General features: G+C 40.8%; 1 pseudogene; it reads left to right on the forward strand.

Annotated features, from left to right (window-relative positions):
• The first annotated feature begins 648 nt into the window (after positions 1–648).
• LOC122473606 lies at positions 649–2,619 on the forward strand (annotated as a pseudogene).
• Positions 2,620–25,423: the final 22,804 nt, after the last annotated feature.

The raw sequence follows: 25,423 nt of genomic DNA on the forward strand, positions 1-25,423 counted from the left end.
TTCCCTCTTGACTACCTCCTCACAAAGGGGCTGCTGTTCTCTTCCATTCTGTCACTCCCAGAAATACCAACACAAGAAAGCTTCATCAGCAACTCGGGTCACAGTGTCAGACAAAGCTTATTGTCTGGGTTGGTGATTTTGTTCCAGGAAGAGAGCTCTTAGAATAATACCAAAAAACACCAAAATGCAGAGCTGGACTCACTCATTTCCAAACCTTTCACCGTTCTATTTCATATACCCGTCTCACCGAATCACTCATTTTCAAAATCTCTGGGACACCTTAGTCACTACCCAGTTTTGTGGGTAGAGATAATGACTGGAACGGAACACGAGCAGAGAGTTGATTTTAAGTAAGGAAATGGGGTCAGTGAGAGGTTAAGTGGCTGGCCTGAGGTCAGATAGCAAGCTGGTGACTCAACTTTGCAGCTCCTGGATCTGAGGCCTGCAAAGAAAACCAGAGCCCATTTCCTCTCGATAAGTTAACTGCCCCATATCTGCGGTCTGTCGTAAGCTTTTAAGAGCCACATTCCTTTTGTGACTGCAGACCTGAGCTCCTATGACTTTCACCAGAGTCTGGAAAATACTTTCAAGGTCAGACTGTGGTATATAGAGGACAGATAAGCACTTTATTTGCCACTGAGAGTCATTATGCATTTCAGAGGACTTGCCATCGTTTTGGTGTCTTATGATCTCCATCCAGGACACATTCGTAACAACCGGCCTATAGAACAGATGGCCCATGTCTCAGAAATGACCACGACACGTGTTTATGGAGTGCTTACTATGCGTCAGGCACTCTGTGAAGTGTTTTACATGGATTATCTCATTTAATCCTGGCGAGGACCTTGTTGGGTAGGCTCATTTATAGCCCTTTTTACTGATGAGGACGTTGAGGCTTTTCAGGGGTTAAGTACCTAGCTCAAGTTGACCCTGGTAGAAAATGGCCACGTAAGGGTTATGAACCCAGTTTTGCAGGACTCAGAGGCCACTATGCAATACAAAATTCCTGTACTCCCATACTGACATTTTCCCTGTACTTCTATTATGTCAGTATTTTTATTCATTAAAATTTTGTGTAGGTATAATTTTCATCCCAGCTTTAGGTAAGTGGTCTGACTAGAAACAAAAAGAAAAACAAACCAACAAAACACACAGATCTTAACAGTGAAGCTAATTGCCCTACCAAACAGGTCACGCATCTCTCTTTGTGCTGGTGCTTGGAGAACTTAGTTACACATACCTCAGAAAGTAACATTTTCCAAACTCAAAGGGGGAAAATAAAACTATTTGAAAGTAGAAGTCTATGTGAAAATTCATGACGTACAGCGGCCCTGCCCCAGTCTTTCTGGGCCTTCTTCCAATATTCTTTGTTTTCTGGAAAACACGACCCAGCAAACCAAAAAAGATGATGGAATAGACGTGTACGGAAGTTTTGACTTGAAAAGTCTGAACCTAAAAGTGGAGTTACATGTGGGTTCACTGGACAAGCATCTATCTCTTTGGAATCAGATGAATCAGAAAGGTACAACTTACTTACCACTTGTTGGCAGGAGAAGGGAGAGAACCGAGAGCTGGAGAAGCTGCCGCTGCGCCGCCAGCTTCAGGAGCGGGAGCCTCCGGTCATGTCCCTCCCCCACAACACCCCCCCACCACCGCGTCTCCTGCATGCCCCGCCCCCGCGGCTCCTGCCCCTCCCACTCCCCCACTCCCGCAGGGCTCCTCTAACGTCCATCCCCATCCCCTCCCCCACCCCGGCTCTGCACCCTCCCCCACGTGGCTGCTGCAAAGCCCACCCTCTCCCCGCGGCTCTTGCCCCCCCAACTCCTGCAGGCCCTCCCCCCTGTGGCTCCTGGGCCCTTTCGGTTCTTCCTCAGTCCGCAGCCTGTTAGGCCTGGTGGATCGCTCTGAAGTTCTGGGCTGACAGAGTCATGCCTCGGTCGAGGATATTAAGGCATATAGGAAACTGGCACTGAAGTGGCGTCCTGATAAAATTTCCTGAGAATAAACAGGAAGTGGAGAGAAAACCGAAACAAGTAGCTGAGGCTTATGAGGTGTTATCAGATTCGGGACATCTAGGATAAATCCGGCAAAGAAGGATTAGGTGGAGGTGCAGGTCGTTTTGACAGTCCCTTTGAGTTTGGCTTCACCTATCACAACCCAGACCACGTCTTCAGGACATTTTTTGGCTTAAGGGACCCATTTTCATTTGGCTTCTTCAAAGACCCGTTTGGGGACTTTTTTGGTGGTGGTGGTGGGGGATCAAAGGGGTCCTTGCAGAAGCAGGAGCTGAAGCAAAGGTTGTTTTCCTCTGCCTTTAGTGGATTTCCATCTTTTGGAGGAGGATATTCTTCATTGATTCAGGATTTACTTGCTTCGGTTCATCAGGTCACCGGGTTGGGTTGGGGATCATTTCATTTTCTTCCATGGCCTTTGGTGGTAGTGGGATGGGTAACCTCAAATCTACATCACCTTGTACTAAAATTGTTAATGGCAGAAAAATCACTACAAACAGCATTGTCGAGAATGGTCAAGAAAGAGTACAAGTTGAAGAAGATGGTCAGATTAAAGTCCTTAATGATAAATGGTAAGGAGCGGCTGCCACGCTTAGATAACAAATGATTAAGTGCCTGCATGTAACAGAAAGTTGATTATACCCAGCACCATTTGAGGATTAACAGAACTCTTTTCTTTTTCTTTTCTTTCTTTTTTTTTTTTTTTTGAAGATTTCCGAGGAGCTCGGCTTTCAGTGTAACTGTACCTGTATTTATGCACAGCTCATCGAAGCCCTATTTATTATAGACTTGAGTTTGTTGTTGGAGCACCATAATAGGGCCTTTTTTTTTTTGTCGTTAAAATTGTTGTGGGGCGCCTGGGTGGTTCAGTGGGTTAAAGCATCAGAGTCTTGATTTTGGCTCAGGTCGTGATTTCACAGTTCACCGTTTGGAGCCTGGAACTGGGCTCAGTGCTGACAGTGTGGAACCTGCTTGGGTTCCCTCCCTCTCTCCCCCTCTCTCTGCCCCTCCCCTGCTCTTGCTTGCTCTCTCTCAAAAATAAATAAACTTAAAAAAAGTAAAATTGTTGTCAATCTCTGTACGCACTTTGCTTGTTTATTGAACACAATCCAAAGTGACTGGCTCTTTCATACACTAACACCAGTGTGGAACTGCGTTTGTGTTGTGTTTGAAACGAGCCAAGTAGAGTCAGCCTGCTGTGAAGTTAACGTTGCCAGAATGAATCTTCCTCAAAATAAATTTCAATTTTTTTTCCTGTATTTAGTAGTGAGAGATATTAGTGCATTAATGGTAATATGTCTCTCATTTAATATACATTGAGGATGTTTTTTAGTTGTGCACAAATACTGGCATCTTATTCAGTTTTGCCAATTGTTTCAAATATGTAATGTTAAGCGTGGGTTTAAAATGTTAAGCTGGTAAACCGTGTCTTGGTCAGTTGATTAAAAAAAAAGAAGAAGAAAAGAAATGCAAAAGTGTTTGGTGGATTCTTTCCTGAGCGGTAGAGCCTTAAAAAAAAAAAAAAGGAAAGAAAAAAAAAGAAAGGTACAACTTAGATTTTCTTTTGTTTTAGGTGGCAAAACATCACCTTGAAAACTGATAGTTAGATATTTTATTTTATTTATTTATCTTGCGAGGGGAGGGGCAGAGAGAGAGGGAGAGAGAGAGAATCCCAAGCAGATCTCGCGAACCGTGACATCATGACCTGAGCCGAGCAAAATTGAGTCAGATGCTTAGCTGACTGAGCCACCAAGGTGTCCCTGAGAGTTAGAGATTTTAAATTGAGTTAAAATTTTAGTTAGAAATGGTTTTATTAAATAATGTATAGGAAAAACCATGTATATGTGTATGTGTATGGACATGTATGTGAAGCTTTGGAGCATTGGTAGATTTTAGAGTCCATTTAACCCAGTCTCATCAAGTCAACTACAAATGCAAGAGGGAGGGACCAAGAAAAAAATGCAAAGAATACATGGGGGTAGGTTGTCATTTTTCAAGATAGGACTATTTTGGACTTTTAAAATAGCTCACCCTATGAATTTGCTGGGATATAAAATGTGGAAGGGATAACCCCAGGGCATCTTTCTTAAGACAAGATGGCTAAAGCAAAAATGAGAAGTGCAGGTAAGTGAAAAGGAGGAAATAGGAGTCCTTGACAGTCCTACCACCCAGAATAGCCACTTTAACAGCTTGGAGTATGTCCTTGCAGGACCCCCTCATCCATGTGTACACACACAAGCATGCACACATTTGGACCATCTTACGTGGAATTTTATAACATACTTTTCCCACTTAATTGTAAACCATGTCTATGATATTTAATGTCCATAAGTCTTTTTTACATGCTGTAGTTGGACACTTAAAATTGTTTTCGATATTCTGCTACTACAGAAACTCTGGAAGAACTTTCCCTTTTAGAAAAAATTTGAACTTACCCCTAATTATTTTCTTGGGTTAAGTTCCTATTTTTATAACTTCTGGCTCAAAGCGAATGCAGGTTTGGAGACTTTTGAAACAGCCTGTAGTGTTCTCCAGTTTACGTCCAATTTACACTGTGATTATTGGTATATATGGGCCATGGTTAGTTTGGAAGTTCTGAAGAAGTATTTTTAGTGCCAACTGTGACTGTGTTGCAAATCATAAATATTAGAACTAATGTTTGTTGTGTGGTTAGCTTAGAATAAAATATCGTGGAGGTCAATACATGGCATATATTATTATGACTATAATTATTATCATTGAAATCCAGGACTTTTTAGAGGTCTAATTGAATGTCATGCAAATTATTTGACTGCTGGCCTTTCTAAGTGCTGAACATGTGGCAAACTTAGATATCATTAAAATATGATATTTGAAGAATTTCTGAAAAAATTGACATATATGCAAAGCAGATGCTTTATAATGATAAGTTTTGCACTTGAAATGCTGGGCCACGAGGATAAGACTAATGTCTTTGAGAACATGTGGATGTTTTGAACAAAGAAGTATATATTTAAAGAAATTCCTCAGATGGTTTCAGTAGTTAATTTTTAGTGGGGAATTCTTTCCTAATGGTGCTTGAATTATTTAACCCTCTTCGTTTATGGAATTATTATATGATATACTGAGTTGTATTTTAATTATAGAATTTGCATCTTTGCTCTTTTCTTTTAATGAAATCAGTAATTATTGGACAAGGGTCTACGTTATTAACGTTAAATTTTTTTGACCTTATTAACATATATCTTTGTTTAAAATAGTGTTTAAATTTTGTTGACTTTTTCCCAGTCATCTCAATGGACAAGAAAAATACATGTAGTGAGGTTAGCATTATGTAGAGTTTCTTCAATATATCTAACTTCTTGTTTTAATCAAGTTTATTTTTATTTTGAGAGAGGGGGGAGGGGCAGAGATAGAGGAGAGGGAGAGAATCCCAAGCAGGCTCCATGCTGTCAGTGCAGAGCCCGATGTGGGGCTCTATCCCATGAACCATGAGATCATGACCTAGCTGAAATCAAGAATTGGACGCTCAACTGACTGAGCCACCCAAGCGCCCCATTATATCTATCTTCTTGTAAGTGAATGACTCCCTCAGTCCTTCATTCATCCATTCATTTATCCATCCATTTACCCATCCATTTATTAATCCATCCACCTAACCATTCATCTAACACATTTTTATTGAGTACACTTTGTATCAAGTCCTGTGCTAGAACCCATTGGTAGCAATGAAGTTTAGCAAATTACCGGGGTAAATTTGTGTGGGTAAATAGAAAATTAAAGAACTTGGGATGAAAAAGTCACTTTTAATCTGTATTTCTGAAAGTTTTCGATAGGCTACCTTCTTGCAATATCCCAGCAGGCTATCCCTGTTTATTCTTATGATTTGAGATTAGGTGGAACCTCATACTCATTTCATATTCAATCAAAATATTTACCATATATCTACTCTGAACCAGACCCTTTCCTATCAGTAGAAATAGAGGGTGAACAAACACACCAGCTCTTCTCTCATGGGGCATAATATCTGGACCATACCTCTCCTGCCCCACTAACCTCCTTACTTGCTAGCACTCTGTATTTCCACCTCCACACTGTATTGCAATTACCTGTTTATCAGTCAGCCAATCTCCTTAAGGGTAGAGCCTCTTCCATGCTTCCTGCTCTATTTCTAGCCCTAGGCACAGTTGCAACTAAAATTGCCCTCTATATACTTATCAGATGTTCATTTAGCATCCCTTCAGCTTACTTCACAGTTCTATTTACCTTATCTGAACAAAATAATGTATATAACTCATGGCCATAAGAAACTTCTGTTTGACTTCAATTTAACTTTTCCAGGTTAAAGTCATATTATATCCTTCCACATGCCCTATGTAAACCACTCACAGTTCTCCAAATGGGCCCTGTTCCTTTACTCATATTTTCCCTTTCCCTAGAATAATTTGATCTCTCTTTGCTTCTCTTCTTTGAGGCCTACCTCAAATAAACTTGATCTGCAAAGCCTTCCCTGGGTGCCCTGATCAGAAACTATCACTCCTTCCCTCGTGCTGCCATAATGCATGGATTTTTAGAGTGCTTTTCTCTTTCTTTCTTCTCCCAACATCAAATAACAGTTCATTTAGTCTGTGTCTTCTCTGCTTGGGTGTAAGCTCCTCCAAGGAGGGAATAGGTCTCATTCATTTTGGTCATCCTCACAATATCCAGAGCAGTGCTTTGTTCATAGCAGGAGGCCAGTAAATATTTAGCTTTTGGAATGAATGAAGGAATATATGAATATACTCCTCTGCAATGAATGGGCTTCATGTGTGACTTAGTGGAAGAAGCTTATCGCAAAGGAATATGTTTATTGGGGATTAACGATATTGATAAAGGTGAAGGGAAGGGCAGTTCATGTGGATGGACACAAGAACAATAACCATGGGCCAGGGAAGTCAAGGAGTTTATGTGGAGAAAAATAATGGGATGAGGCTGGCTAACAGACAGGTTTAGAATCCAGAAGGCTTTCAGTGTACGGCCAAGGTGTAACATGGCCTTGGGCCCAGTGGAGGTAAGACACATTCTTGATTCCTGAATTGGATTTCAGATATCCAGATATTTGTGCACCAACTCATGCTCTCTTCCATCTGTTCCTATGTCCTTGACCAATACATTCAGTAGTAGGATGAAGTAGCTACAAAAGAGTTTGGAGAGAACATTTATCCAACCAGGGCAGGTGTTATATTCAACTGGTGGGTATGGGAGAATAAGACTTCTAATAGTACTTTACATTTGATGACACTTTAAAGTTTACAAGCTGTTTTCTAGTGTGTTATATTTTTATCTTCACAACAGATCTGAAAGAGGCTGAAGGGAAACTGAATCCAAGGCAGCACAGATAGTACAATAACAGAGTTAGGACTTCTGAGGCTCCTGAAGCCAAATATAGTGTTTTTTCTCTCTACAACTCTCTTATCTTTGCAATCATGGAAGTAGTTGAGAAAGACAAGGAATAGATGATGAGAGAACAGGGGAAGAAAATGGGGAGGTAGAATTGTGAGTTCTTCATTGACTCAGCAAGTGCACATCCAGTGCTCCTCCTCTGCTCTCCCCTCTCCATACTGGCCCATGTCTCAGTCCTCAGGGATGTTCCACGCAGGCAGCTGTAAAACAGCGGGAGGAGGGCCTTGAAAGCATTGCATGGGCTACCTAGTCTAGCTTTGGAAACTCGGGAGGGCTTTTTAGAGAAAGTGACATCAAGATTGAGAGGGAAAAAGCAAAGGTGAAATGGGGTTGGGTGTTGGGGTGTGGGGAGAGTTTCATGCCAAGTCATGAAACTGGGCAACTGATGTAGGACAAAAAGCACATCCTAGTGTGGAAAGATGCTCTTAGACCCTCTTTAGCAGGAAGGGCAAGAAGGGCAAAGTGAGCTTTGCATCTCTCTCTGCTTGAGTTGTTGTTCATTTTTCCCTCTCTTCCCCAAAGAGGAGGGGGGATAAACATCACCTCTGGCCTCTTTGGCCCAAGGGCTATGGTGATTTTAGATTGAAATGTCCATGGGAGGATGGTTAATTGTGCACCTGCCATTCTTCCATCACTGAATTTTCTGTGCCAGCCCCAGTGATGCCAATAGTGATCTAACTTGAGCCACTGTGGCTCACAGTCCGTGAATTCTCTTCCAAGCTTGGAGGCAAGGTTCTATTAATACTCAGTCAGGTTGAAGATATAGTTGTCTCTGTTGGAGAAGATTGGCATCCATAACCCAGAGAACAGATAGAAACTATGCCCTGAGAGGAAAGGAGTAGATGTGATGCTGGGCTACAGAGGGAAGGAAAATAAAAACTCAATAGTTTTGAAGAATTTGCATGAATACCTTTCCTTATTTTTTTTTTTTAAGTTTTTAGTTATTTATTTTGAGAGAGAAAGAGAGCACAAGTGAGGAAGGGTCAGAGAGAGAGGAGAGAGACAATCTCAAGCAGGCTCTATGCTGTCAGCACAGAGTCCAACATGGGGATCCATCTCATGAACTGTGAGATTGTGACCTGAGCTGAAATCAAGAGGTGGATGCATAACTGACTGAGCCACCCAGGTGCCCCTGAATACCTTTTCTTTACTGATGGAAAGAGTACTTGGTTTTATGTTATTCACAACTATGGATATTTACAGAATCTGTGTATGTCCTCAGATTACTGCACTCTTTTCTTCCTGTTTAAAAATTAACTCTCTGATTCAGTGAGGCTCTTCAACTTTTTCTCATTAAAGCAGTGTAGCTGAAAGCTAAAGTTGCATAGCTGAAATTAATGCTTGAACTGTATTTTCAAAAATTTTCTTAGAATGCAAAACAAAATTACACTCTTTTTGAATTAAAACATTAGTGTATGTTCCACTGAGGCTCTGAAAATCGCAATCTCAGTATATCAATTGAACATTGACTTTTAAAAAATGGATGAGTGAATTTAACCTATTTACAGACTGCCAGAAGGCAAGAAAAGGTTTCTTCTGGCGTTGAGCTTAGAGAGCCACGTGGCCAGAGCTAAACATATTATCCAGTGACTCTTCAAAGTCCAGGCAGCACAATGAATGCATTCGGAGGAGAAGAATTCATTGGTTTAGTTAGTCAGGCAGGTAGAAACGAGAAAGTCGGTGACCTCTTGACAAATCCTCTTTTACATACCCCCAATAACCAACACTAGCAGGTTTGTAGGGCCTCTATTCCTCCTTCTTCAGGGGAGGTGGAGAAATGGAAGTCAGTGGTGTAGCAAATACATAGTCTTTTTTGTGAAGAAATGTAAATATCTTCCCTATGTTTATGCATTGGAACAAACGTACTCCTGGCAGAATTGCAAGGGCTGTGTTACAGGCACAAGAGTGAAAAATTCTACTGAATCGCTTACATAACATCTACATGTAATAGCTGCCTAAGTTACGAGGTTCATTTTCTTGCCTGGTTTATTTAAATTGAGCTTATTACATTGTTATCACAACCCAGAGAAATGAAGATTTTGTTTAACTGAATTCCACTCTGTAAGTGTACTTTAAAGCTAGGTTGTGTATGTGGACAAAAACACAAAAATGGTAGAGTTTTGACTGTTCAACTCCAAGAATAATACAGCTAGTTTCTTACATTTTATATTGTTGAATCAGAGCAGCTTAAATCTCCGATCTGGCCTGAGAGAATCATATTTCATATACACAGAGGGAAAAATAGACTTGTAGACTCCCACAACCTATATTTTTTCCTTACAGAACAAAAGTTTTGCATCTTCTTCTCCAAAATGTGAAGATTCAGAGGCAACTGCTCCGGAGTTGGGAAATTTGTCCTGTAGCAATTTCTCCTGAGCAGCACTGGGAAATCATGGAAGTGGAAAGGAACTTGCTTCATCACCTACTGAAAGATGAAACAAGACAACTTTCTGACAACTTAGACAATGATCTTCATCTTTCTTCCTCCTTCCCTCCTTCCTTTCTTCTCCCTCCCCCTGGTCCGTCCTTCCTTCCTTCCTTCCTTCCTTCCTTCCTTCCTTCCTTCCTTCCTTCCCTCCTTCCTTCCTTCCTTCCCTCCTTCCTTCCTTCCTTCCTCCCATCCCTCATTCCCCCTTCCTCCTTCCTCCCTTCCTCCTTCCTCCCTTCCTCCTTCCTCCCTTCCTCCTTCCTCCCTTCCTCCTTCCTCCCTTCCTCCCATCCCTCATTCCCCCTTCCTTCCTTTTTTCCAACCCCCCTACCCTCCCTTCCTCCTTCCTCCCTTCCCTCCTTCCTTTCTTTCCTCCTTCTTTCCTTCTAATTTCCCCTATACACTTCTCTACATACTACTGTTAGAGATAAGATAAATGGTCAGACAAAACGGGGTCTATATGTTATAACAGTTTACCAATGCATTCTCCTTTTGAGATTTGTAACTAAAATTCAAAGTAGATTCTTTAAAGTTAAATCTTGGTTCTTTCGAGGTATCGGCTTCACAGCTTAGTGATAATTTGTGTTAAAACCTTATATAATATTAAAACAGAACTGGGTCATTTTAGATTGACAGAGAAAGTGTATATATGATTTGTAATCTTATCACTTCAAAGGAGATTTGTGTTGGAAAATAGAAAATGTATGGGGTATTGACCATTTAGGTGAATTGGGGCTTTGAGGTTTTGGAGAAAGAAAAGAAGTTTTTATAAGAATTGGAAACAAAGATACTGGGTATTATCCAAGAAGATTTCATAATGAAAGTATGTTCCTCAAATGGTTATCTTGGTGTGCTTTAATTTATGGTCTCTAATGGGTAGGAAATCTCTAAGTAAGAACAAAGAGTTATGAACCCAGTAAGAAGGTTGTAAATGGGTCTTGACAAGGTGGCTTAAAAGGAGACATTATGGCATCCAGGGGACAAGAATTTATATCTTATTCTTAGAATGTGTAATTTGCCTCAAAACCATCAAAGTTATCCTCAGATAATATTTCTTGGGCTTTTTTAAGAACCTGGTATCTTAAGATCTATACAAAATCAAACATGTAATCACACATAATTAATGTAAGTCACTTTACTTTTTTATGTCGTTAGCAATCTTTTCCCAAAATGTCTTAATTCTAAATATCAAGCTTACAAGAAAGAATTTTGTAAATACCATTATCCACACTGTAGAAATGGAAATTTTATATATCTACACATAGATATATAAAGATGTATATCTATATTTATGAAGATATATACATATAAATATGTATAAAGTATATATATATATATAGAGAGAGAGAGAGAGAGAGAGACAGAGAGACAGAGAGACAGAGAGAGAGAGATAAAAATAAAGATCTATATATATAAAGATATACCATACTCTGAAGAGGAAATATTTGCAAAGAACTTCATAAAGGTAAATAGCACTTGAGAGAGAACAATTATGATCATGAAGTGGTTATTCCAGTGATCCAAGGGTAACTGACTTGGTTACTGTGGGCTTACAAGAGAGTGATTTTCAAGGTAGTCTCTGGAGGGAAGATAATGGGGCTGTGTTCCTAATCCCCCCAACTGAGTTCTTAAAGAACCCCACAAAACCTTGAGGAATGAGCATTGATAGATGAAACTAGAGTATGTAAAGCAGGGGAAAACCTTGTCAGGAATATGGACATCCTCTTCATTAAGACTTCATAGAGATGTTGCCTGGCTCCGGGCAACACCTAATATTTATAATTGCACTCAAGTGTCTCAGAAACAGTGGGTACAGCAAACCAGCCAGGGGTGTATTATTTTCCTTGTTTTATAGTTGAAGAAACTGGGAGAATTAGACCTACTTTTTGACCCCTTCTCCAGCTGAAAGCTGGTTGGAGGACAGAGCTTCAGGGCAACAACTACAGGGCCACACAAAACGATGGCTGCGGGAGCACCCTGACTTCGAGCCCTGACTTCCAGAGCAGTATGAATTTTCATGTCAGCAGTTTGGTGTGTTCTCTCCCAATCTCTGTTGGGGGCTGGGGGGAAGGGCAGGAAAGAATCATAACTCCATTTTTTCAGCTAGGGAAGTGGTCACGGGGAGGTTATGGATTTATATATGGCTGATGGCAGAGCTGTGGTGTGAAGGGGATTGTGCTAGCCCAGGTGTCCCTCCCTCACCCCAAACAGACATCCTCCAAAGAATGCAAGTAGAGGGTCAGGCTTAGGGAGGCCTACTGACCAGGTCCCCAGACACCACTCAGAAGCATTTCTGTTTATTTTGATCCTTTACACACACACACACACACACACACACACAGACCACAAACCTACAAATTACCACATAGTAATATATTATTATTATTCTTATCAAAGGACTATAGGTAACCCCCCCCCCCCGCCCAAACTGAAGACAAACATTGCCTCATGTTAATGTAGTCAGGTGTGGAAAACTTAGAATTTTGAAGGATACATCTCAAAGATTTTAGTCTTGCTCAAACATGATTATACACATAATAGAAACCATAGCTCTCCAGCTTCTTTCCAAGCTCTTTCTCTCAGAGGACGTATTACTTGGCGTCTATATTTGGGTCTGTCCAACCTGCATCTTTTTGGCTCCGGGTCCCTTTGAAAGCTTTGAAAGTACCAAGAAGGCATAAGTGTTGAGATATCTCCATGATGTCATTAATAAGTCAACACTGACCTCAGAGCTTCATTCATCTTGGATAGCATACATATTGAGCAGCTTCTTGCTGAGGAGAGAGAATGTCATTTTCTGCCGGTAAGGAGATAATCGGGTGGCGGCAGGGAGAGAGAGAGGGTCAGTGTCTGGCATCCTGACAGCTGGATCACTGGGAGAAGTGTCAGATGACTCTCGCCCCTGCCAAAAAGGCTTTTCCCAATTGTTTCAGAATCTTCAAAATTCTAATAAAAATACTTTTACATTTTAATTTGTATTGCCTGGGCTTGTGTTAGTTAAAGTACTGCCAGCTGCTAGAAGAGATAAATTGGAAATCTCCATGGCTTAACACAATAGCAGTTTCTCATAAAGTCCAAGAGGTGGTGGAGGGAAAGGTCACGGGGAGGGAGGAGGAGGTGGTCCTCTGCTTTACACGGTTATTCAGTGACCAAACTGACGGAGGATGTACCACGTTTTCAGTGTGTGACATCTAAGGTTTCCCTGGCCGTCAACATTTATGTTACCCACACATGAAGAAGGAGAGGGTGGAGGACGCACTCCTACTTCTTAACCACTGGTGTATGGAGATGATACAAGTCATTGCCATTCATACTCTGTAAGTGAGAACTAGTCACGTGAACAGACAAGGGTAGCAGGGCCCTTGAAAATGGGAGTCCTGACAGGGTCTCCCAGAAACAACTTTTGGAAGGGTAGCAAAGACGCTTGGTGGGGAATTGTCCTGTTCTACTACAACATTCTTTAAAAAAATTTTTTTTAATGTTTATTTATTTTTGAGAGAGAGAGTGAGTGAGCAGGGGAAGTGCAGAGAGAGAAGGGGACACAGAATCCGAAGCAGGCTCCAGGCTCCGAGCTGTCAGCCCGGAGCCGGATGTGGGGCTTGAACTCACGAGCCGTGAGATCATGACCTGAGCCTAAGTCAGGCACTCAACACACTGAGTCACCTGGGTGCCCCACAACACTCTTTATAAAGCAAGAAATGGAAACTGAGTGTCCTCAACCTTAGTGATAAAATGCCGCATGTGCACCCCGGTGGTGAGAAAGTGGGAGTCATGTGATTGACAGGCCCCCACATAGGAGTAGCACCATTCCCAAATAAAAAAAAATACCGAGGTGACAAAAAGTGTCCATTCCACATCATCTTAGTGAAACAGACAATAAAACCAAAAAAACAAAAAAAAACACCCCCAAAACAAAACAAAGCAAAACAAAACAAAACAAAACCCCCCCTCCAAACCAAATGGCTTAAAACAACCAAACCTGATTATTTCTCCTGATTTTGTAGGTCCTCTGGGAGGTTCTCTGGGTTTGGATTGGCTCTGCTGGTATCTGTAGACAGCTGGTGGCTTCGCTGGGCTGGATGGCCTGAGATGGTGCCATTCACATACCTGGAAGCTGGCAGTCTAATGTATTGGGGGACGGGGAACCTTCAGCTGGGCACTGCATCTCTGCTCTCCAGGGTCACTCATCCTCTAGTAGGCTAGCCTGGGCCTCTTCTTATTTTTTTTTAATGTTTATTTTATTTTTGAGAGAGAGAGAGAGAAACAGAGTACAAGTGGGGGAGGGGCAGAGAGAGAGGGAGACATAGAATTTGAAGCAGGCTCCAGCCTCTGAGCTGTCAGCACAGAATCTGACGCGGGGCTCGAACCGAAAGACTGTGAGATCATGACCTGAGCTGAAGTTGGATGCTCAACTGACTGAGCCACCCAGGCACCCCTGGAAGCACTTTTTAAAGCTCCTGTTTGTGCCACATGGCTAAAGCAAGCCATGTGAGCAAGTCTAGGTTTAAAGTATGGAGAAGTAAACTTCACCTTGATGTGAGTAGCTGCAAAGTCATATTGTAAACGTGCCTGCCTATGGGGATAAGAAAAATCTTGCCATTTTCCCAGGCTACCACAATGCTATTTCTCTCTTTACCTGCTCCTCACATTTGGCTTTGCTTTGTTTATAAGTGACTTGCCAGTCCAGTGCCCACTCTAAGTTTTTGACTGTAGTCTCTTTATCTCTAATTTAAAAAATGAGTGAGAGAAAGAGAGAGCAAGACAGAAAGAGAGAGAAAGAGCACAGATAGGACTGAACTGAGCATACATAGGACTGAATCTCATATTTCTTAAACCCTAGTATTCGGTTGTGTACTGTTATATAAGTGTTCATATAATGTGAACATGCCTTAGCATAGTATTTTGCACATGGTGGGAGCTAAATAAAGTCCAATCAGACCATCTTCTGCTATGGTTAGGAATTATGTTTTATTTTTCTTTTATGTAGGTGGAGGTACAGAGTAGATGCTCAACAAATTCTTGCTGAATGCCATTGAGTGGTGAAAAGGTAAATGGAAATCATAAAGCAAGCATAAATGAAGTTTAGTAAATTCCAACCAACCAGTTGTGTTTGTCGGAGAGGGCCAAATTCAATATAAATTTTAAAACCCCATTGATCCAGAGGATATCTTGTATTTAACTGCCATTCAGAATATTGCTTTCCTTAGATTATTGGGTGAATAAAAAGAGCAAGAAGAGATAAAGTAGGACAATCCAGGAAATTATGTAAGGGCCACACAAGTTTTAGAGATGAGGACGAATGATGAGAATTGGAATACAACTGGACTTAATTATCAAGATAGAAAATTTTAATTTTTTTTTAAGTTAAAGTTCTGTTCTTTATTTGGCATCAGAAAAAGTTAGTCCTACTATTTTTTTTTTTTAGTGTTTATTTAATTTTGAGAGACAGAGAGACAGAGCATGAGCAGGAGAGGGGCAGAGAGATTGGAAGACACAGAATCCGAAGCAGGCTCCAGGCTCTGAGCTGTCAGCATGGAACCCAATGCGGCTTGAACCCACAAACTGTGAGATCATGACCTGGGCTGAACTTGGGCACTTAACCGACAGAGCCACCCAGGCGCCCCAAGTTAGTCCTACTATTAAAATTAGGCATAAACTAGACCTTAAGTAAATGTCCTTAAGTGGCACATATATTGATACAGAAGTCAGACACAAAGAAAACTGTCTGTTCTCCTTTTTAAAGAATTTTTAAATTTTTAAAAGGTTTATTTGAGAGAGAGAGAGAACAGGGAAGAGGGGAAGAGGGAGAGAGAATCCCATGCAGGCTCCACACTCAGTGTAGAGTCTGACACAGGGCTCGATCCCATGACCCTGGGATCATGACCTAAGCTGAAATCAAGTTGGACACTCAACCAACTGGGCCACCCAGGTGCCCTAAAACTGTCTCTCTTGACACACTTTCTGGATAAGAAATGATGATATTCTAGAATGAGAAAATAATGCCTTCACTACATTTTCCCTCTTTATCACATATAACTCCTTAGTACAACTCTTTTCCTTTCCAAATTAGATAACACTGAATTTGCATATTTCATTTCTCAATTGCCCATGGTAATGGGAGAAGGAAAATGAGTGGGGAGGAAAGCATGAAAGGATGTAGATAATTGGTAGCAACAGATACTTTCTAAGCCTCAGTACTTCATTTCATCCATTAATTTTAATCTCCTCCCACATCCCATCTGATCTTTTACCAGAATTGCAACAAACAGCTCATGAACACTGTTTTGATTTTTAGTTCTTTTTTTTTTTCCAAAGCAATGTGGTTTTTAGAAGGTACAAAGAGACCCAAAAGCAGCTTGCCAGAAAGAGGGACACATAAAAACATGAAAATTTTACATTAGCTGAGAGTCGCCACTGCTAGGTGTGAACCAGCTTAACGGGAGAGAGTCAGTCATGGTAATTGCATTATCACCACCTTAGTCTTGGACAACAGGTAGGATGGATGCCACCTCACCTAGAGAGGGATTTGTAGGGGGTGAGGAATGGAAGGACAAGAAAATTTCCTCAATAAAGAATGATGAGAACAAATAGAACAAACTGGATTCCATCAAGCTGAAGTTGGAGAGGGACAATTAAATCAAGAATTTAACAACAACAGTAACACTGTCCCCATTTATTGAGTGCCTACCTAATGGTATTAGGGGCCCAACTAGGGGCCCATCACTGCCCATGAACATGGCTAAGCAGTCCTATGGGATGGACATTATTATCCACATTGTGCATTAAATCCTGAGGAGGATTTGCCTCCTCCCCGTTGAAGAGATAAACCTTAGCCCTAATATTTGGATTCCAAGAGCCCTAAGCCCTAAGTCTTATTTACATCCATAAATAACAGCAGGGGATATTCAGGCCCGAAGCGTTTCATAAGGAAAGCCATCATCAGGCCAAGAGTGTCAGTGACACCAGCAGTAGCAAGAGGAAAAGGAAGAGCCTATAATCAAAGCCTTCGATGTCATTTGGAAAGTGTGAGCCTAACTTAAAAGTGAGACTACTTTGCTTTATCCTTACTTTGCCAAATCAACCTCTTTGAGAAGAGAAGCCATGTTTTTCTTTTTATTGCAACTTGTCTATAGGTTGCTCTATGAATGACCGTATTAAGACAGATGATCTTGATAGTTCTGAGAGCAGCTTGCCAACAGCTTGGCATTCACGACCTTTCTATTAATACAAGATCAAGCATTTACAAAGCACATATTGTGTCACTAACAGAGCATTAGACCCTGTGATATATAATGAAAGAAATACAAGCCCTTGTAGTTTTATTGAAGTTAGGCTTTTGCTAGAAAATGTTACAATACATAATAGAAGACTAACTTATGTCACATGTACTGTATATTTAATAAAGGTTCTGAGGAGAGAATAATGTGTGGGGGCTGGAATTGTGGGCAAAGCTTTAGAAGAAGTTGGGGTCTGGACTGGGCCTTACAATGTAAACAGGGAATATATAGGCATAGAATACACCTATAAAAGGGAGAGAAAGGAAGACCAAGAAGTGAGACTGTGGTGTCTAAAAAGTTCCTCCTGCTTGGTGGGTCCAAGGTGCCACCTTGGATTCTGGGTTCAAGGATTATGTGGGTTGAGGAGATGCCTATGTCCAGTTGTGCAGCGGCAAATATATGACACACTTGTTTCTCAGCGTATGGTTTTGAGTAGCCACTACCAACATCTTCATGTCAGAGTTGAATTCTTTAGACCTATTTGACCTTCTCATTGCTGACTTTCTAGGACACATCCCCCAAGATCACAGCTGTGGAGTCTTATATGTGGACAACAGAGAAATAAAAGAAGAAAACCCTTCTCTCTCTGAAAAAGATCTGTCCCCTTGCTCCTTAGTTTCTTTTATCTCTCTGCTCCCATTAAGGAAAAGTAATGAGAAATATATCTAAGCTTTAAGTTAACACCTATGTTGCACTGAGTAACACATACACATAACCCCCTACTTTAATTCTTTAAAGCATCTTAGAATTAAAATCTGCATTTTTGGTGGGTCAGGGGTTCCCAATATTGTCTCTACTTTGCATAAGCAGAACTTTGCATTCAACACAAATTGGCTGTTCAACACAAACTATGTGTTCAACACAAACTGTGGACCAAAGCCTAGTCGATGTGTAGGATAAATAATTTCTGATACAACTATCTATCTAGCTTATAGACGATATTCTACCACAAAGTCAAGGTATTGGAATTTTCCTTGCTGAGAGCTCCTTGACCTAACTCTCTAAAATACTCTTCTCTCTTCACACAGTACATCCAGATCATTTTAACAAATAGTTAAAAGAATATTTACAAATGTGTTTAGCTGCTAATGACACCAACTTGTCAGCCACCATGGTCTTCTGGTCACTGGTTGCCAGAGGTAACTTGAATTATTGGACTCCTCAAACTCAGATTTGGACCAAATCTTATTGAATAAATTGATTTTACTTGGTATATTTATATTATCAACTCTGTTGGAGAATACAGGGCTGGAAAATACTTTAGAACAATTTATAAATAGTGCAGAACAATTTTCAAGGTCAGCCAGGGTCTACACCCAAGCCAAATATTATTCCCCTGAAGTTCTCTAAAAGAAAATATAAAAAGACAAGATAATTTCAGTTGGTAAATTATGGGTGTCAAGCTGCACTTAACCTTTGGCTGTAATAAGTTTCTGTCATCAGATACACAGCTTTTAAATCAAAGTGTTGGTGTTTTTAGTCAATCGGATAACCTTCACAAAATACTTTGTTCAGTGGTGTCCCTCACCTCTCAAACCAGTGTTCCTGAGAGCTGTGTTTTGGGAGCAGGTGTTGTACTTTACACTCCCTTGAATCCCCTGCAGCATCTGGCACAGTGCCTGGCACCATGAAGTATTCATGGAGTTAAATGACTTTTAAATACTATTTCCTTGCCATGAAGTCTCCCTTACATTTAATCACATGTCACGAATTTTGATGGACTGTAGTGGAATATGGTGGAATGGTAGGTTAAGTTTAACCAGTTCATAGTAAAATAAGGAATCTAGGCAGCTGAGAATATTGGTTCCAGGTAAACATTTGAGACCTAAGTGTTAAAGGACACTCATAGACATATTAGAAAACTTTAATTACTTCCTCTTATTGCAAATATGTCAATCATCATTAAGCTAAATCAGTATAATATACATGATTGAAGGTATGTGACATACATGGGTTTACTGATATCGATCAAAGTCTAGATTCAAATTCTTGATTAGGCCTTTGCCATATAATAATTATATATTTTGGTGTGCCTGGGTGGCTCCATCCGTTAAGTGCCCGACTTCGGCTCGGGGCATGATCTACCGGTTCGTGAGTTCGAGCCTCAGGTCAGGGTCTTTGCTGACAGCAGAGCCTGGAGCCTGCTTCAGATTCTGTGTCTCTCTCTCTCTACCCCTCCCCTACCCTCTCTCTCAAAAATAAATAAACATTAACACTTTTTAAGTAATTATACATATTATATAATAATTAGGTAATAATATTATATCTAATACAATATCTTAGATAATAATATTATAATATGATTATGATAATATTATATATATTAGCTCTGAAAAATTTGTGACTGTTAAGAAGGCATAAATGGTTAGTGGTTCAGGCTGACCGTTTGCTTAAATCAAGTTCTATTAAGTTGCAAATGATTAAAAATTATCAGAGAAAGTCCATTTAAAAAAATTTGAAAGCTGATATTACCATCATGTGATGTGAAATACTGAGCATTCCTCCTGTCTCTTTCTTCTTTGTGAAAATTAATTCCTCGTCATTAACTCAACACATGTTTATTGAGTACCTACTATGCACCTGGAGTTGTTTTAGACTCTTGCAATGAAATGGTAGAAAATGTTAAATTTTTAAGCAGTTTGATTTTAGAGGGATAGAAATAGACTTTAAAAAAAGGTAAACAAAGAAATAGATAGTTTCAGATAGTGCACTGAAAGCAATAAAACAGGATAATGTGGTAGAGTGAACTGGTTATGTAAGGGGCTCCTGTAGCTGGTGTGGTTAGGGTTGGTGTTTTCTCAGAGGAGATAACGTTTGAGATGAGTTATTATTGCCAATAGTCATGTAAATATTTGGGGAAGAGTATTCTGGGTAGAACAGCAGAATAGAAAGACACAGAAATGAAGCACTTTCAATGAGTTCAAGGAATGAAAAGTTAGTATGGCTGGAGTGTAGTGAGTTGGGGGGATGGGGTAAGGAGGCTGGGGATTATGGGATAGAAGGATGAAATACTAATATCAGAGAGTGGGATATCACTAAGTGGATATAAAAGAATTGCAGATAGTGTTGAGTATTCATTTAAAATTTGGGGTCATGACTTTCCTCACTAAAGAGTTCTTGGAGCAGATGTGGAACAGAGAATTGAGTTTAACTAATTATGCTTTCTACAAAGATATGATGATGAAAATGAGGGCCGAGGTAGCTTAAAATGTTTGTTACGGGATGATTGTATTCATGAATCATGGAATCTAAGATGGGTAATGAGGACTGGTATTTTGACCGTCTCCTCTTTACCCCACTGGTGAGGGAAGGATTCCTGCCCTAGGGTTATGTGGATGGCCGAATATATAACCCTTAACACTAGACAGATGACATTTACAGGAGTTTATCAGTCACATGTACTTATAGCCAGGAGAGAGAGGAGGACACTGGATGCTATTCAGGGCCACAAAGGGGGTGAGCTTGGAAACACAATGAACAACCAGTGGTTGTTGGAAGCAGGTTTTGTGGTAGTAAAAAGAGAGTAAGTTGCTCCCTCTTCCCTGCTGGAGGATGCGATTAGCCTGTTTTAATCATTCAGCAGGCCTGTAGGGTACTAAAAGGTACAACTCATGGACAGGCAGGAACTAACGTGCTTCTCTTGATCAGGAGGGTTCCTTGGCTAGGGGACCTTATCTGTGGCAGTAGAGTGGAGAGGAGAACTTTTGGTTAGGCCATTTGAGGCCCTCCTCATTGTCCCCAGATGTCAAAGCCACATAATATTGAACCTCAATTTTAGGTCTTATACCATAGCTGGGAAGATAGGAGAGGTGATCCACAGTAAGGAAGTAATAATAATGGATTGGAGATTTCCACATGTTTGAAAGATTTCTGGAAGAGGAATAATAATACAAGTGAGGTGGGAGGTTAGAGATGGTTGTCAGAGAGGAATGATTGAAATTGTGTTCTCATAGGGGTTTCAATTGTTTGAGATAAAAGGAAGGGCATGGCCTTGGACATGGGTGGCCAAAGATGATGATGGGTCTTGATGGATGACCTGAGGGATATAGAATTTTGGTGGTGACAGGGCTGTGAGAGGCATGAAGGCATTAGTTTTGAAATAATTTAGAGATAGGTAACCAATCAGGCTACTGTCCTAGCTATTCACTGAGGAGATGTGAAGCCACTGGGTGGCTCTTCTGGGGAGAAGTGATCTCAAGAGAGCACAAAGGACTGTGATGCTGTCTGTGGAGTGCAAGTGGAGGCCTGGTCTCCCTAGCAGCCTGAAGGTTCCAGACCACTTCTGATGAGCTCCGTTGCTTGCCACAGCCCCTGCCATGAGATAGAGGATGCTCTGTGAATGGAAGGTACTCAATGATTTGAATTGAATGTGTTAATTAAATAGAAAACTTCAAGTGATGATTTCTGGAACCTCAACTTTACCTTTAGGGTTTCTGGATTGACCAAAGGATAGATTATTTCCACTCAGCTCTATCACAGTATGGGGTTCTCTTGGACACCAGGCTCAAGTTAATTCAATTACTTAACATACATGTAATTTGTGTCCACTAGATGCCCAGCACTGTACCTGGTGCTGAGGATGTAATAGAGGATAAGATGGAGATTCCTCTTCCCCCAGCCCTTACCCTTGGGGACTTTTCTGTATCCTATATATTTGGAATATTTAGAAAAATATATTTGAAAATAGGTAATTATGACAGTGTGATAGATGCTATGATAGGACAAGTATGGATACTTAGGAGGGAGATTTAACCTAGAATTAGGGTAAGGGAAGTCTTTGTGGCAGGGATTGTACCTAAGCTGGGATCTGAAAGGTGAATAGAATTTGACTGGGGGTTGAGGATCAGGAGTAGGGAGTAGGCAAGTGTGATCCAGCGTAAGGAAACAGAATATATCCCTATCCTCTTGCGTGCTTTCTTTGCCTCTCATCCTTTAGATGTTTTTGCCCTTGACTTTAATTCACATGATGATTTACAACCTTATTCTGTTTATTTCATGTGTGACCAATGCATTCATAAACTCTTGGGGTCTAGGCCACCTAGTTCTTCAGAGAAATGTGGAATTGGGTGCTTACCAAATGATGAGGCAAAGAACCTCCTGTTCCAGCAGAAACTAGAATATGCACCTAACCGATAGTGTTAATAGGCAATAAAAATACCTTTATACATAACAAGTGGATGTTTAAGAAAGGAAACCAACTCAGGTGCACACACTCACATTTAAGCACTCTGACTTAGAGTTTGTGTGAACTAGAATTCCTTGCATTTCTAAAAAAATGAAAATAAAATGCAGACTCTCAAAAATTCCCCGTTTTTATGCAATGTGAAAATAGCTAGCAAGAAAACAAGGGCCTTAATGACACAAGCTTGGAAGCAGATCTTTTCCTGGGTTTCCTAGTCAAGTCTCTGGATGAGGATATAGCCAGCTGACCCTTTGATATCAACTTTGTGAAGTCTTGGAGCAGAGAATCCAGTGAAAATGTGCCCGACCCACAGAAGTGTGAGACAATAAATTTGTGTTATTTTAAACCACTAAGTCTGTGGTGATTTGTTATGTGGCAATAGAAAATGAATACCAAATACCCACTTTTCCCTAGGGTTGTTTTGAGGGACACATGAGCTAATCCACCTGAAGCATTTAGTACAGCACCAGGCACATAGTAAAGTTACTTAACAGTATTAGTTTGAGTTTAGGCAAGTGATTTAATCTAGGTAGACCTTGGTCTTTCTCATCCCTGATATGAGGGCATTAAAACTAGAGCTAAATTTTTATAGTCTCTGAAATTTGATTCAAAGTGTCTAGGGATTTCTAGAAACACCAAACCACTGCTAGGATCTAGTGTGAAGGAATTGTGTGGTGCTTTAGAAACCGGAACTGCTAATATCAGCATCCCTGGTTTCGTGGACCCTACAATATGCCTTATACCTGAGGACATTTGGGGCTTTGATCACTAAGATGTACCTTGCAGCCAATTTTACTTTATTCATTTATTTTTGTGATTCTTTAAAATTAAAAAAAAAATGTTCTATGTATTATTTTTGAGAGGAAGAGACAGAGAGAGCGAGCAGGGGAGGGGCAGAGAGAGAGGGAGACACAACATCCGAAGCATGCTCCAGGCTCTGAGCTTTCAGCATAGAGCCCAACACGGGGCTGGAGCCCACAAACCGTGAGATCATGACCTGAGCAGAAGTCAGAGGCTTAACCGACTGAGCCATCCAGGCTTCCCTATTTTTGTGATTCTTTATGGAGAGAACAGAAGTGAGAATACCTCATGTCTATGGGACACTATGCTATAAGCATTTAATAGTGGCTCATCATGTTTGTTTGTTTTTTTTTTCCTTTGGGCCATTTTTAAAAGGTGAGTTCAAAAGACTGAGTTTTATTAGCCAACTAATGCTGAACAAAAAGCATCTTAAATAAAACAGAAAAGGTCATAGTATGTTTTAAAACTCTTTGAAAACACCAGTTTCTGAAAATAAGCCCCTGATCCTAGGCTGAAAGTAGGATTCACAATCCCAACTGTGAAAGTAAAATTTAGACCTTGTATCGACTAGGTGCTAATATAACTTTATTAGGGCCTATACCGTCATGATTAGGTTTTCAGAAAGTGGTCAGATTGGGTCTCATTAGCTATTCACCTCTTTTAGGGTGAGACATTAGATATTCTTATACTGGTTAAAAGCAGGGTTCCTGGATTTCACAGTATTTGTTAACAATGTGCAAAGATCAGCTATAAAGCCCAACGAATTTGGTCAAGTTAGTATGACATCCCCGCCACAATGAAATATTTTTTTGCCGTATGCTCATTTCAGAGCCCACATGCAGCATGCATAAAGAAGCAGTGATAAATATACCTTCCAGCAACCTGTACTGGAAAGTTCTGCTCCTCTTCTCCTGGCTGCCTGGCACAAATGGCTTCCTTAATTCCTTTGGTGGAGACTTTATGTAAGCTTTGAAAACTGAAGAAAGAAGCTAGGAAAAGAAGGCTTATTATGGACATAGTGAGATTCTTTTTTTAGTGGGTATGCACGTTCCAAATTCGAGAGGACCACTGGCAGTCACCTCCTCCCTGTTTTCCTGTTATTAATTTAACTTTACTTATAAAGGCTATGGTTGCATGTATGTATCTGTAGTCATATTTATCTTGGTCTTTAAGGGTGACAGGCTGTTAAGCATTTATCTGTGCCTTTCTGTGGCATTCCATTGGCTGCTAAAGCCTGAAAGAAAATTGGCAGAAGTGCTACTGGACAGAGAGCCTACTTGTGTGGAGTTGGGCCCTTGAGTACGGAAGGCCTGCTGAATTTATTGGTCTAGCACTTGTACCTTTTTTTTTTCCCTAGTTCAGCTCTTCTATGGCAACTTTGATTTCTTCTTTTTTCCTCAAGGGTGGAGACGAGTTGTAGGGCAGGTAATAGCAGCATCAGAGGGGTCATTTGGTGGCACGTCCCAGCTTAAAGGAAAACCTCACATCAGAGGTTTTTGAGACTACAGCAGCTCTGATTTCTGATGGTAGACAGGCTTATTTGCTGCCTTCTTTAGCTGCTGTACATTGTTTGAAGTCTCTTAAGTAATTAGGTGAGAGGTGGTCATTTTTTTCTGACTTTTGTAAAACAAATTATTTATTTTTGAGAGAGAGAGAGAGAGAGACAGAGCACAAGTGGGGGATGGGCAGAGAGAGAAGGAGACACAGAATCCAAAGCAGGCTCCAGCCTCCAACCTGTCAGCACAGAGCCTGACACGGGGCTCGAACTCACCAACTGTTGAGATCATGACCTGAGCCAAAGTTGGACACTTAACCCACTCAGCCACCCAGGCGTCCCATTCTGATATTACTTTTACTCAACATGCTTACTCTTCACTTACCACCCGGCACATGTATTTAACCTTTTGTTGCTCATAATATAAAACTATGAAATCTGCATATGGAGACCACCCTGGGTTCTAAAGTGGTCTTTCTGGCTGGTGGTCTTCAGTTTAACAATGCTTTCTATAGTTTATGCTTCATACACACGTTGGATGATTCTTCAGGGCTCCATAACCTGTAATTACACTAACATCAGTGTAGATGGGCCTAAACATCCTTCAAATTATCCCCCAAATTTTCTGGGTGATCCTCATAATTTGACCCCAGGAAGCCTGCAACAAGATTGGCCATAGCCTCTCCACCAACCATTAACCATTCAGTAGGGTCATGGCTGAGCCCCAGTTTAGCTTGTGGAACAGCTGGCAGTCTGTTGTTTCAGTTCTCAGCAGTCTGAGAACACAGCAGGGAAGCTTGAAACCTC

The sequence above is a fragment of the Prionailurus bengalensis genome, chromosome B4, assembly GCF_016509475.1.
Source record: "Prionailurus bengalensis isolate Pbe53 chromosome B4, Fcat_Pben_1.1_paternal_pri, whole genome shotgun sequence".
Lineage (NCBI taxonomy): Eukaryota > Metazoa > Chordata > Mammalia > Carnivora > Felidae > Prionailurus > Prionailurus bengalensis.